The 14,140-nt window shown below is 34.0% G+C and overlaps 1 protein-coding gene across 3 annotated transcripts in view; it reads left to right on the plus strand.

Moving 5' to 3' along the window:
• OSTN (osteocrin) overlaps positions 1 to 14,140 on the plus strand; it is a 112,185-nt gene that overhangs the window by 59,595 nt on the left and 38,450 nt on the right. Inside the window, exon 6 of one of the 3 annotated variants that reach the window (XR_006732667.1) lies at positions 729 to 1,026. The exons of 1 other annotated variant lie outside the window; for it this stretch is intronic. The gene's annotated coding sequence lies outside the window, so the exon portion shown is untranslated. Of the gene's footprint in view, positions 1 to 728; positions 1,027 to 14,140 lie in introns of those variants that run through there. One more of the 3 variants, XM_045539938.1, reaches the window with a different exon arrangement.

Consider the following 14,140-nt stretch of genomic DNA (forward strand, 5'->3'; position numbering starts at 1 on the left):
ATGTCCACACACTCAAATAGATGCATAGGTATGAAGCAAAAACTTGGAATGCAGAACCTGTTGGTTGGATTCAGATAATTTATTATTTAATCTCCTGATTCCAGGATTAATTAACATGAAATCCTAACTAAAGCTGAGAGCATAGAAGGCAAGTGAAAATGGGAACGATGCCTTCCATTTGACCAATTTTGAGCCAGGTGGCTATCTTCCTGACAACGAAGTTATTTGCAGTCATCACTTCATTCTTAATTAACCAAATAGGTTAAAGTTGGAAAGAGCTCAAACTTGAAATGAATCTTAATGGGATAACATTACCATCTCACTGTATTGGAGAAGGATGGTTTCATTTTGCTGCAACCAGCACTTTTAAAAATTAAGGCTGAATTTAATTAATTCAAAGATGGCAAATGTCCCATCAATTACTCTCTTTAGTACTCGCTTTAATTGCCATGGTTTTCTTTTTAAACCAGTGTCTTTCAGTATATTTCCAATTTTAATTTTATGGTTCCACAGAGGCTATAATGACCTCTGATCTTGGCATTTACCTTTCCCAAAGGACTTTAGATGCATCAGCCCTAAAATTGATTCAGTTCCAAGTGCATAAACTGCAGCACATGATGATATTAAATAGGGACAACAACTAAACTTTTCATTAACCCACTGCTATAACAAATTTCCTGAATAAAATCTAAACTACTTCTTTTGATATTTATGCTTTTCTTTTACAGGTTCACTTTTCACTCCGTGTCCCTGTGCACCAGTCACATAAGACTGCTAATTCTGGAACATATCTTGCCCTTTCTTCACTCTAGAGCTTTGCTGACATATTTCTCTCTGCCTGAAATCCTTTACTCCATGACCATTTTACCTACTTATTCCTGAAGCCGCTAATTAAATGCCACCAGCTCTATTTAGCCTTTGGATCTCTCTTTTGTTCATTTCCAGTCATAATTTTTTTCTCCTTTGAACTGCCACAGCATTTTTCTTATATATCTATCATAGCTCACAATCTATTCCTCCTTTTATTACAGTTAGGTGTTTGTGTATCTGCCTCCACTATTAAATTGTAAATACTTTGAGAGTAGTTACTTTCATAGTCATTTCTGTTTTTATTTGCAAGTATCATAGTGACTTTCAGGAAAATAAGTGAAAACATATTTGATGTGTGACTAAATAATGGATGAAATTTCTGGTAATTGAAAGGCAAAATGAGAATAATTCCCTAAAACTTTACATCTAGTTATAAAGCTAAATTAATTGAAATAATTATTGCAGCTCCTTAAATATCTATATTTTCTTAAGCCTAAAAATTCAAGAATGAACAAAGTCTTTAACCTTGATCCTAAAGGCTTATCATACTACAGTGTTTCAAAACCTGTGTTATTCAAATATACTTTGATGGTATCTATCATTAGTTATTCAATAAATCATGTAAATTAGCTTTTTAAACTCCATTTAAAAAATTATACAAAAATGGAAAATAGGAAATCAATATCACTTAATGTAGAAAGAATATATAAATATAAAATATATATAATTACAAGTTATAAATTTTAAAAAAGTAAAAAATAATGTCTAAAATATGTTCATAATAAATTGAATCAGTAATCCAAAATGAAAACCTGATAATAAGTTTCCAAATGAAATGGGAAAATTAAATACGAGTTAGTATTAAAGATATATTCAGCTCATACTTCCTTAATTTAAAAAAATTTTTAAATATAAATAAGATTATTCTAATTTTTTCGAGTTTTGATGCAAACTGTAGAAGGAATCTCAATTCTTATGGGTTTCTTGAAAGTAACAAAATAATTTAACTACCTTCTGATAAAGTTGAATACTGATGGACACATCATCAAAGCAGAAAATAAATAAATACTAGACCTAAACCAGACTCTAAATCAAATGGACCTAACAGACACTTACAAAACATCCTACCCAAAATTATTGAATATACATTCTTCTTGGCAGCACATGGGGAATTCTCCAAGATTGATCATACTTTAGGCCACAAATCAGGCCTAAACAAATTTTAAAAAAATTGAAATCATACCCTGTATCTCCTCAAACCAAAGTAGAATAAAACTAGAAATCAATCATAAGAGAAACACTCAAACCTACACGAAGTCATGGAAATTAAACAACCTACTGCTGAATGATTATTGAGTCAACAATGAAATTAAGATGAAAATCAAAAGATTCTTTAACTTGAGCAACAAAGGGAACACAAAGTATCAAAATCTATGGGACTCAACAAAAGCATTCCTGGGGGTGGGGGGGCACAGGGGAGGGAATTTATAGCCTTAAATGCCTATATCAATAAGACAGAAAAATCACAAATTAACAACCTACTGACACATCTTAAGGAACTAGGAAGAACAAACCAAACCCAAAGGCAACAGAAGAAAAGACATAACAAAGGTCAGAGCAGAACTAAATGAAATGGAAAACAAACAAAAAAAAATACAAAAGATCAACAAAACAAAAAGCTGGTTCTTCGAAAAGATAAACAAAATTAATAGAACTCTTGCTAGATTAATCAGGAATAGAAGAGAAAGGATCAAATGAGCTCAATCAGAAATAAAAAAGAAGACATTACAACTGATACCACAGAAATACAAAATATCATCCATGAATACTTTCACAAACCTCTATGCACATAAACTAGAAAACAGAGGAAATGGATAAATTCCTGGAAACACACAACTTCCCAGGACTCAATCAGGAATAAAAAGAACTCCTGAGCAGAGCAATAATGAGCAGTGATTTCAAAGGAATAATAAAAAAATTTCCTTCAGAAATAAAGCCCTGGACCAGATGGATTCATAGCCAAATTCTACCAGAGCTACAAATAAGAGCTGGTACCCATACTTCAGAAATTATTCCCTAACATCGAGAAGGAGGAAATCCTCCTCATCTTGTTCTACAAAGCCAGTATCACCTTGATACCAAAGCCAGGAAAGGACAGAATAAAAGAAGAAAACTACAGACTAATATCCGTTATAAACACAGCTGCAAAAAAATACCTCAATAAAATACCATCCAACCAAATTCAGCAACATGTCAAAAAAATAATTCACCATGACCAAACCGGCTTCATCCTAGGGATGAAAAGATGGTTCAACATACACAAATCAATAAATGTGATTCACCACATAAACAGAAGCAAAAACAAAGACCACAGGATCATCTCAATAAATGCAGAAAAAGCATTCGACAAAATCCAGCACTCTTTCATGATAAAAACTTTCAACAAACTAGGCATAGAGGGTACATATCTGAAAATTGTAAGAGCCATATATGACAAACCCACAGCCAACATCATAATGGGAATGGAAAAAAGTTGGAAGCATTTCACCTAAGAACTGGAACAAGACAAGGATGCCCACTGTCACCACTTCTATTCCACATAGTGCTGAAAGTCATAGCCAGAACAATCAGGCAAGAGAAAGAAATAAAGAGTATCCAAGTCAGGAAAGAGGAGGTCAAGCTATTACTTCTCAACTGATGATATGATCTTATATCTAGAAAATCCCAAAGACTCCACCAAGAGGCTCCTGGAATTGATAAATATATTCAGCAAAGTCTAAGGTTATAGAAATCAATGTACAAAAATCAGTAGCATTTCTATACACCAATAACAGTCAAGCCAAGAGTCAAATCAAAGACTCAATACCATTCACAATAGGTACAAAGAAAATGAAATACTCAGGAATATAATTAACCAAGGAGGTGACAGATTTGTACAAGGAAAACTTATTAAACACTGAGGAAAGAAATTATATAGTATATAAACAAATGGAAAAACATATCATGCTTATGTATACGTAGCATCAACTTTGTCAAAATGTTCATACTGCCCAAAGTGATTTACAGATTTAATGAAATCTCCATCAAAATACTAACAGCATATTTCAGAGATCTAGAAAAAACTAATTCTATGCTTCATCTTGAACCAAAAAAGAGCCCGAATAACCAAAGAAATCTTACACAAAAAGAGCAAATCTGGAGGCATCACATTACCAGAATTCAAACTATACTACAAGGCTATAGTAAACAAAACAGCATGGTATTTTTACAAAACTAGAAACAGAGACCAACAGAACAGAGAACCCATATATAAAACCATATTCATACAACCAACTTATCTTCAACAAAGCAGACAACAACATACGCTGGGGAAAAGAAGCCCAATTCAATAAATAGTGCTGGGAAAATTGGAGAGCCACATGAAGAAGAATGAAACAGAACCCCTATCTCTCACTAGTCACAAAAATTAATTCAAGATGGATGAAAGACTTAAATGTAAGGCATGAAACTATAAAAATTCCTGAAGAAAATGTAGGAAAAACTTTTCTAGATATCAGCCTAAGCAAAGAAATTATGACTAAGACCCCAATGGCAATTATACAAACAACAAAAATAAATGGGACTTGATTAAATTAAAAAGCTTCTGCACAGCAAAGGAAATAACCAACAGACAGCCTATGAAATGGGAGAAAATATTCACAATATATATATATCCAATAAAGGGCTAATATCCATAATCCACAAAGAACTCAAACAAATCAGCAAGAAAAAAACAAACCACCCCAATAAAAAATGGGCAAAAGACATGAACACAAGTTTTTCAAAAGAAGATAGACAAATGGCCAACAAATATGAAAAAATACTCATCATCATTAATCACCAGGGAAATGCAAATTAAAGCCACAATGAGATATCACCTTACCCCTATTAGAATGGCTTTTATTGAAAAAGACAAAAAACAATAGATGCTGGCCTGGATTCAGAAAGAAAGGAATGCTTATACACTGTTGGTGGGACTACATGATGGTACAACCTCTACAGAAAATGATATGGAGATTTCTCAAAGAACTAAAGGTAGACCTACCATTTGATCCAGCAATCTCACTACTACTCGGTATCTGCCCAAGGAAGAGAAGACTCCCTGGGTTAGGAGGAAGGAGGATGTGATGGAGGTGTACAAAGCATACAAAATTTCAGTTAGATAGGAGGAATAAGTTCAGAAAATCTATTGTACAACTTGGTTACTATGGCTAATAACAATGTATTTTATTCTGAAAAATCACTAATAGTAGATTTTAAGTGTTCTCACCATAAAAATAGTATGTTAGATAATCATATACTAATTAGCTCAATTTAGCTATTCCATAGTATATACATATTTCAATACATCATGTTGTACACAGTAGATATATAGAATTTTTATGTGTCAATTTTTAAAAATTAGTTAAAAAAAAGTCGCTTATCCATGACCATTTTCATTCACTTTGAGGAAAAGTCTGCAAAGGCCTTTCATTGAATCTTTCATCTCTCTCTCTTCCTAATAAAATATCTTGCTAATTTCTTGTCATGAGTGCATAACCAAATTGTTCAAATGAAAGTAAATGTTTACTAGTGACTGTATTGAATGAATAAATGAAGTTAGAATATTTGTTTCTGAGGTTCTTGGTATACACAGTAATAATACGTAGCAATATCATTGTTGCCTTTTATTAAGCATTCATCCCATGCCAGGCACTGTTCTAAGCACTTCACAAATAGTACCTCATATGATTTCCATAGCAGTCCCTCAACAATTACAAAACTATCATAAGTTTTTACCTTTTATAGGAAAAAAAAAAATTTTTGGAGCTAAAAGTGAAACCCAGATCTGTCCAACACAGAGCCACACACTTAAATCTCTTGCCCACATACCACAATTGGAGAAACACAGAGATGGAAAATGACTGTTCCAATAACAGATATATATCCCCATTTTAAGGAAAACTTACATATTAACTTTGTACTTTCAAAAGCAATACTGTGGTCACTTAGTCTGTATATCAGTTACAGCATATAAATAGCATCTCCATTTTGTCAATGAAGACATTGTCAAGTTATATTACACTTTACAGTGAGCAGGTGGCTCTAACATTTACTTACATCTTAACTTTTTCTCATAGTGAGTAAAAAGAAATGCACAATGAGTGCTCCTATAGCGATTCAAACTAATTTGAATAATTACTTTCAGAATCTATTAAGCACTTTTTTATTAAGCAGAAAAATTGAACAATTTCATTTTTAACTTTCTCTGATTCTGTTAATTCTAGGTAGAATTCCTATCATATAGTTAAATGAGTGAAAAAAAACAATATGCAGAGGAGGAAAGTAAAAGTAGAGGTTCTGGCACTTGAATTTGTTTTATCATTTTAAAGCATTTACAATGGGCTAGAAATGTCTGTTCAAATCTTTTGATCTTTTAAAAATTGGATTTTGTCTTTTTATTGTTAAGTTGTAAGAGTTTGTTGTATTCTGGATTCTAGTCCCTTATCGGATATTTGATTTGCAAAGTTCTTTTTTTTACCTTCTGTGAGCTGTTTCACTTTCTTGATAGTGTCCTTTGATGTACAAAAGTTTTTATTTGGACAAAGCCAATTTATCTGTTTTATCTTTTGTTTCTTATGTTTTAATATCATATCTAAGAAACCATTGCCTAATTCAGTCACAGAGATTTATGCCAATGTTTTCATCTAAGAGTTTTACAGTTTAAAATGTTGATCTTTGATCCATTTTGAGTTAAGTTTTATATATGGTGTGAGGTAGAGTTTCAACTTTATTATTTTGCATGTGAATATTTAGTTGTCCCAGCACCACTTGTTTAAAAGACTATTCCTTCCCTCATTGAATTGTTTTGCCATCTTGTCAAAATTGACTGACTACAGATATATGGTTTTTATTTCTGGACTCAGTTTTATCACAATGACCAATTTATCCATCCTTATAATAGTACAACATTGTCTTGATTAACATTAGAAATGTAGTAGCTTTGAGACTGGAAAGTATGAGGCTTCCAACTTTTTCCTTCCTTTGCAAGACTGATTTGACTTTTCTTGATCTTTTGCATTTCCATATAAATTTAGAGTCAGCTTGTCAATTTCTGCGAAAAAAAAAAAAGGAAGCTGAAATTTTGACAGTGATTGCATTGAATTTGTAGATCAATTTGGGAAATATTGACATTTTAATAATATTAATAATATTAATTCCCAATCTGTGAACACAGGATATCTTTCTAATTATTTAGATCCTCAATTTCTTTCAATGTTGCTTCATAGTTTTTAGTGAACAAGTCTTACACTTCTTTCATTCAATTTACTCCTAAGTATTTTATCATTTTGATGCTATTTAAGTGGAATTATATTTTTAGTTTCATTTTTGTATTGTTCATTGCTAGGATATAAAAAGACAATTAATTTTTATGTATTGATCTTATATCTTGTAACATTGCTGAACTCTTTTTATTAACCTCACAGAATAAATTGAGAGTTGTTCTCTCCTTGTTTATGTTTTTGAAGAGTTTGTGAAGGATTGGTGCTCATTCTTCTTTAAACTTGTGGTAGAATTTAATAGTTAAGTTGTCTGGTTTTTCTCTGTGAAAAGTTATTTTGAAATACTAATTCAATCTTTTTACTTCTATAGATCTATTTCTTCTTGATTTGGTCTTGATAGTTTGTATCTTTTTAGGAATTTATCCATTTCATACAGGTTTTCTAATTGTTGGCAATTAATTATAGTATACTTTACATTTTTTTTTAATTTCTGTAAGTTTGGCAATAATATCCCTAACCCCTGGAATTTGATTATATTTTTTAAATCTGGAAATAAGACACTGTGAGATATTTTGTCACATCTTTATTAAGAAAAGCTATGAGATATATAGACCTCTCTAGCAGAGTCTAGGGAAGAGTAATAATAATAACATACCCACCAATTGTTGAACACCAACCACTACTAACATCTAGATGGGGCTTTTCTCCAGTGGGTGGATATAGCAGTGAGCATTTTCAGTCACAGACACACTGTCATGTGGAAATTTAGTCTGCTTTCAAGCAACAACTTCAGTGATGGTTGAAAGCATGGAAGATGCCTAAGCAGAAGTGAGTGTGGGGTTTAGATTCTGGTCCAGTCTGGAGATTTCAAGTTGAGGATCAGAGATACAGGGTGACACTTGTAGCACATAATGCAAAACAAAACATTATTTAGAATCTTGACTAAGGTGGAACCACTGAGCAAGAATTCATCTGAAATATAAAGTCCCTGGGAACAGCAAGAGAACAAAAACTGGATTCAAAATCTAGGGTCTGTTAGGTGATGCAAAATTAAATTAGCAGTGTCTGTGTAAGAAGAAAGATTCCCCAAGCCTAAGGATGTTGTAAACAGCAGGAAGCCAAACTCTGAAACTAGAGGTAGAAACTGTGAAGAAAATGATTTGGGCCCCGGTTTAAAGGGTAGACTTGTTGGTCAACGGGGGCTTTGGGTTATGACAAATGTCCCTATTCTCACCTTCTTTCTTCAGCTACCAGGGTGATGGTAGTTGTAAAAAATAAGAAATCTATCCTTCTATCAAGGATCAGGGTCTCTATCTGTGCTCCTCCACTCTTCTTAGTGGCTTTATATTATCAATTATTCCTTTTATAGCTCTCTCTCTCTCCAAGATTGTCCCAACTCTCATTTAAAAAAAAAACCTTTTCTCTCCTATCTTAAAATAAAACAAAAACCAAATACATTTTATTAGACCTCTCACAAAGTCTCCTACTTACTGCCACCAGTCTTGCCATCCCATCAAAGCCAAAATTCCTAAAATATTTTCCTGCTTCCAGGTTTTCCTACATATTTACTCTTCAACCACGCTTTCACCCTTCCCCCAACAACTCCACTGAAACAGCCCTTTCCAAAAATCTTGTTGCGGCTAAATCCAAGGAACTGCCCTCATTTTTCTGTCCTCATTTTCCATCCTCATTTTCCTGTATATCTTTGCAGAGTCTACATTGTCAACAATATCCTTCCACTGGGAAACTCCCTAGTTTTCTCCTACTTTGCTGGTCACTCTTTTTCGCCTTCTTTTACCGTTTCCTCCTTCTCTGATGTTTTAAAGATGAACTTTCTCAGAATTTGATTTTAGATTCTCTTTTATTACCATACTTCAATCTATGCCTAGGAGATAGGTGGCTTTAATTACTGTCTGCATGTCAGTGTCTCCAAAAGTTACACCTCTCTCCTCACCTCTCTTTTGAGTATCACACCTGTGCATCCAAAGAAAGACATTTTTCCACCTGGATTTCATATAAGCTTCTCAAGCATATCGAAAACTGAACTACTCATATTTACCTTTTTTCTACTTCTCTATTAGTAGTGTTCACTACCTAAGAAAATAGTAAGGTCATTTGCCCAGTAATTCATTCAAGAAACTCCTTCTTTCTTGCCTCTCCTTTTCCATTCAATCACAAAGTTTGCAATTAAACCTCCTAAATATTTCTCAAAACCTTTCATTTCCTTCTATCTTTCTTACCAGCTCCCTAGACCAAAAAGATGTCAACTTACACCTGCACTTATGAACTACCCTCATTGACAAGTCTTCTCATACCCACTGTTTCTTCTCTTCAATCAATTCTCCAAAAAGCTATTAAAGTAATCCTTTGGAAATGCAAATATCTGTGTGCAATAAATATCCTGCTTAAAACCTTTCAAGTGTATTCCATCACCCTTAGCATAAATCTTTAAAGTTATAACATGGTCTAGAAGTTCCTTCATTACCCGCCTCCACCTAACTCTCAGTGTCAAACAGATCTATATTCTTCTTAACCATAGTCAACTACGATGACCTTCTTTCAGTTCTTCAGAAAGGTCAAGCTACTTTCTGCCACAAGTACTTTGCAGCTGGAGGGAGGCATACTCCCATCACCCCACTTACACACACACACACACACACACTCCATTTTAATCCTCAAAGTTGTTACTTCTTCAGCAAAATCTCCTCTGATTTATCCAGACTAAGTGGGTCATCCTGTCATAGCCTCTCAGTGCACTGTACATTTCCTGAATAGCTCCTGTCTCAACTCCAAATCAATTATGTATGTTTTTTGTGCAATGTCTGTCCCCATTGCCCTATAAGATTCAATATGCCACCTTGTATATTTGCCTTCTTCATAACTGTATCTATCTCTAGCAACCAGAATTTCTGTCCTATAATGGTGGCCCCCACTCCGAAATAACTATTAAATAAATGAATGAAGAAATAGTGTTAAGAATCCATTTGTGGTTCTGTTTGTGCTTTGGTGTCTTCTATTAGTTTACTAATTCAGACCCCACCTGCTAGAAGGAAGGAGTCTTATGACTATTTTAGACCCAGAATAGAGCCACCTCAAGGAAAGTGAAAGAATGAATGTCTTCAAAACTAGGCAGGACTAAGAATTTCAAATTCAGAATCTCAGTGCCTGGAGGAAAAGAGAGCAAGAGAAAGAAAAGGCGGACATAAATATGTTTGTTTTTCTCCTAAGTGAAGGAAATGGCCGACATTGAGCAAGTGAAGTGGAGGGGAGGCAAACATGACTTTGGTGATTTGATAGGCAAATTAATGAAAAATATGTGAATGCCTTAATGTGTTCATAGATGAGGCAAAAAACTAATGATGCTTGCTGTGTTTGGGAAACAATGACAATATCTGTGAGGAAGAACAGTATTGAAGCTGAGAGATGTCAAGAAGGAAAGTGGCAAGCCTCCTGCAGATTCACTTAGGGTCTAAAGTCAAGCAAAAAGCATTTTTTTTTTTAATTATAATCTATTCAAATGAATAGCCTTCCTGTAAATTCTGTGACTTTCCTTCTTTCATGTGCCTTTTGGGTTTGGACTGCAGATTAACCTAAAGGCTCTGTCCCTTAGAAGTATCTGACTTACAGAGTAATACATCTGTCCCTGGCTACTTTCCTGGCCTTATTCTTATTGGGAACTAATCTCTGATGTCTTATTTGCTCCTCCCTGGCCCTGATGTCAGCTTTATCTTTTCCTTTATTCTAATACATGGTTCAGACTTTGCCTCAGTGTTCAGTGGAGATAGGAGAATGTTTTGAAGACATCATTCATTTGTTCACACAAGTCCTCGTGTCTAGAAGATCTTTATGCTTCATTCAGCCTACCTGAAAATTAATTTAAAAATCATTACTTTAAAAATCAGATCATATTTTCTAGTAAAGAATTCCTTGATCCTCTCCTTGGGACAAAATTAATTGCTTCTTCTTTTATATACTTGGAGCATAATATAATATGTTATTTTACCTGTTATATTATATTTGTTAGTAATTAAGTCAAAGCCTGAGTCTCCCTTTAAATTCTGAGTTGCTTGAGGACAAGTACAGTAATTCCTCATTTTTCATTGTACACATACCTTCTAGCCTGTGCTAAAGATTAAAGGAGAAACTAGATATAAAATATTTAGCATAGCACCTGGCACATAAATGTTGGTTAAAGTGAGTAATTATTCCATCACTGATAATCCTAATATAAATAATATCTATTTCCTAAGCAAATTAATTTTAAGAAAACCTTATTTATAGTCATATTTCACTTAAATATTTACATTGGCATCCATCAGGTTAACTGTTCCTTGCTCACCTACTTTAGAAAATAAATAACACTTTCTACCTGTTTCATATAACATTGGGACTTCCAAGGACTGGGTTTCAGTCTCAGGTGGAGGATATGGAAGTTAATTACATCTGAGATCTTTTCCCTTTGAACATTCTTTGGCAAGAGTCTAATAAATACTCTCTTATCACCTGTTGTTCTCTAGTTGTAGCATGTATATTCATCTTTTTATTTTTAAAAAAATTGATAATTCAAGATTCTTATACATTTAACACCTAACATAATAGCTAGCACAATGCTAGACATGCAGTAGCCTTGTGAAAAATTCATGAATTGATTACAAAAACAGTCACTGCTTTGCTTAACATGGTATGGTTATTCTTCTTCCTCCATAAATCTATTTTTTGTATGCATTCCATTTTATTACTGTTCCGAGGTGAGTAGATATATGCAAAACTATCCAAAGGCCAAGAGAACAGAGAGGCTGAAGAAAGAGGCTGACAAATCCAGTTTCTCAGGAAGAAACACTTAATAAGGACTTGTCAACAAAAGCCATGTCCCAGGCAGTTGTGAGGCAGTAAATCCCTGCACTGCTACTCCCCAGACCCAGGGCTTATATACTATAAGAAAAAGCTGAAGCTCCCATTAGTGCCAATAAATCTCGGTTCACCTTGTTGCAGTAGTTAATGGACTAAACGAACAGCTGAGCTGAATAGTCATACCCAGACAGTAGTTACAAATTATACAAGTCACGATAAAAGCTCCATAAATATTGACTCCATCTAATGATTTCTGTCAGAAGAACAAATCTCATTTTGATAATGGCATCTTCTTAAAGGACTGCTCTTAGAGCAGGGTTTCTGTAGATGTATTAACATTACCCAAAATTTAGTTAATAAAACAAATCTGAATTGTACAATATCTAGCCTCAAAGTATTGATGAGTTTAAAGGGTTTCCACAGTGAAGCCTTGAACAATATTGTAGTGAAAAACAAAGTAAAATTTGTCGAAGGCAAGGTAGTAGTATTGTGAATCAGCTAGGACTGATTAAAACAGCATTTTGCAAAGCCAGGGATGTTTGAACTTCTCTATTGTTTTTCATTCAAATGCTCAGGCCACCAGCTAGAATGAAACAAATTCTCCTGGCTTAACTAAAGCTTATGTAAATTCTTGAATCTGTTTGGCTACCCAGAAAGAGGGCTGGAATCCACCTAAAGAGGAACAGGCTCCAGGCTCGGTTAATCAAGGAGGAAGGTGACATACTGTGGTTAGGACAATAAGTCACTTCTATAAATGAAAGAAAAGAAACTGATTGTGGAGGCTAAAGCAACTTCCTCTTTGATGATGATCTACTATGTTGACTTTTGATTAACTCCAGTTCTGGGAGTGCCACTTTACTGCTTCTTGACCTTGATTGGAACAATTTTGGAAGAAGTTATTCACTATCATCCCAAATTCCCTAATGGGATTATGCTTCAGTTGCCCATAGAGGTAACTTGCTAGTTAATGTGTTCTACTGCCAATTTTTCCTGTCCCAGGTAGACTTCTCCACTCCCTATCATTCTCTTATGGTATTTCCTCCCAAATAAAATACTTCTATTTAGACTTTTGTCTCATGGTGTGCTTCTGCAGAAAGCAAATTTAGACATATTTAATACAATGTGAATGCAATATTTGCATATCTTTTTTAATGTCAAAACTCTATTGTATGGAAACTCACCAAACACTAGATATTTTGATATTGTTTTTCCTTTCTCTCATTTACAATATAAGATATAGAAAGACTACATTGCTTCAAAGATATAAAAGCACAAGTAAATTTCAGAGATATATTTCACTGGCTCACTGATTTCATCATTTATTAATAAGGCATAATGATGATTGAACTCTAGCACATTTTACAATTTGCAAATAATTTATTTTATTAGTTTGTATCCATCCTTGTTTTATCCCCTCATCCCCAAATTTAAGTCAAATATACAACAGCAACCAGATTCCATGTTAGTTTCAAAAATTGCCTAAAGCAGCATAGAGACATTGATAACGGTACGGAAGACCTGCCTTGGGGTTCTCAATCTGCCCCAACATTAAGTAGTCTCTTCTGTTAAGGAGGGGAAAGGGGAGAAGGAGAAATTTTAATTGGGGGGTTGTTAAAGATTTTCTCGTTAATTAATTCTCTGCAGAAGCCTTGATTCACCTCTGGCAGACCTTTCCTTCTCAGCACATGAGAGATGGTTACTGGCAGGAAAGAGAGTATAGTACATGTAACCAAATGAAAGATTCATAGGAATTACGTGAAAAGAAAGAATCAGCAACATTCACTCCCCAGTTTAATTAGCTAATGAATGCCTGCACAGGCTCTGAGTTATTTTATTGATGCAGAGCCCTGTTCCGACCACTCTGTGTGAATGCAGAATCACATATTCTTGGAACCGGAGTGTACTTTGAATCCTTAGGTTGACATTGAAGATTCTCCATGATCTAGCCTCAACTCACATATATTTATGAATGTATATATTTATATTATATATGGAATATATATTTATAAATTTAGTTATTTATATTATATATGGAATATATATGGCATATACATGGAATATGGAAATAGTTTGCTAATGCTTACTTAGTTTAGGGACAGATACACACTGGGTATTCAGTTGGAAAGTTTGCTAATGTTTGCTTAGTTTGGGGACAGATACACACTGGGTGTCCAGTT

Source organism: Lemur catta, chromosome 1, assembly GCF_020740605.2.
Source record: "Lemur catta isolate mLemCat1 chromosome 1, mLemCat1.pri, whole genome shotgun sequence".
Lineage (NCBI taxonomy): Eukaryota > Metazoa > Chordata > Mammalia > Primates > Lemuridae > Lemur > Lemur catta.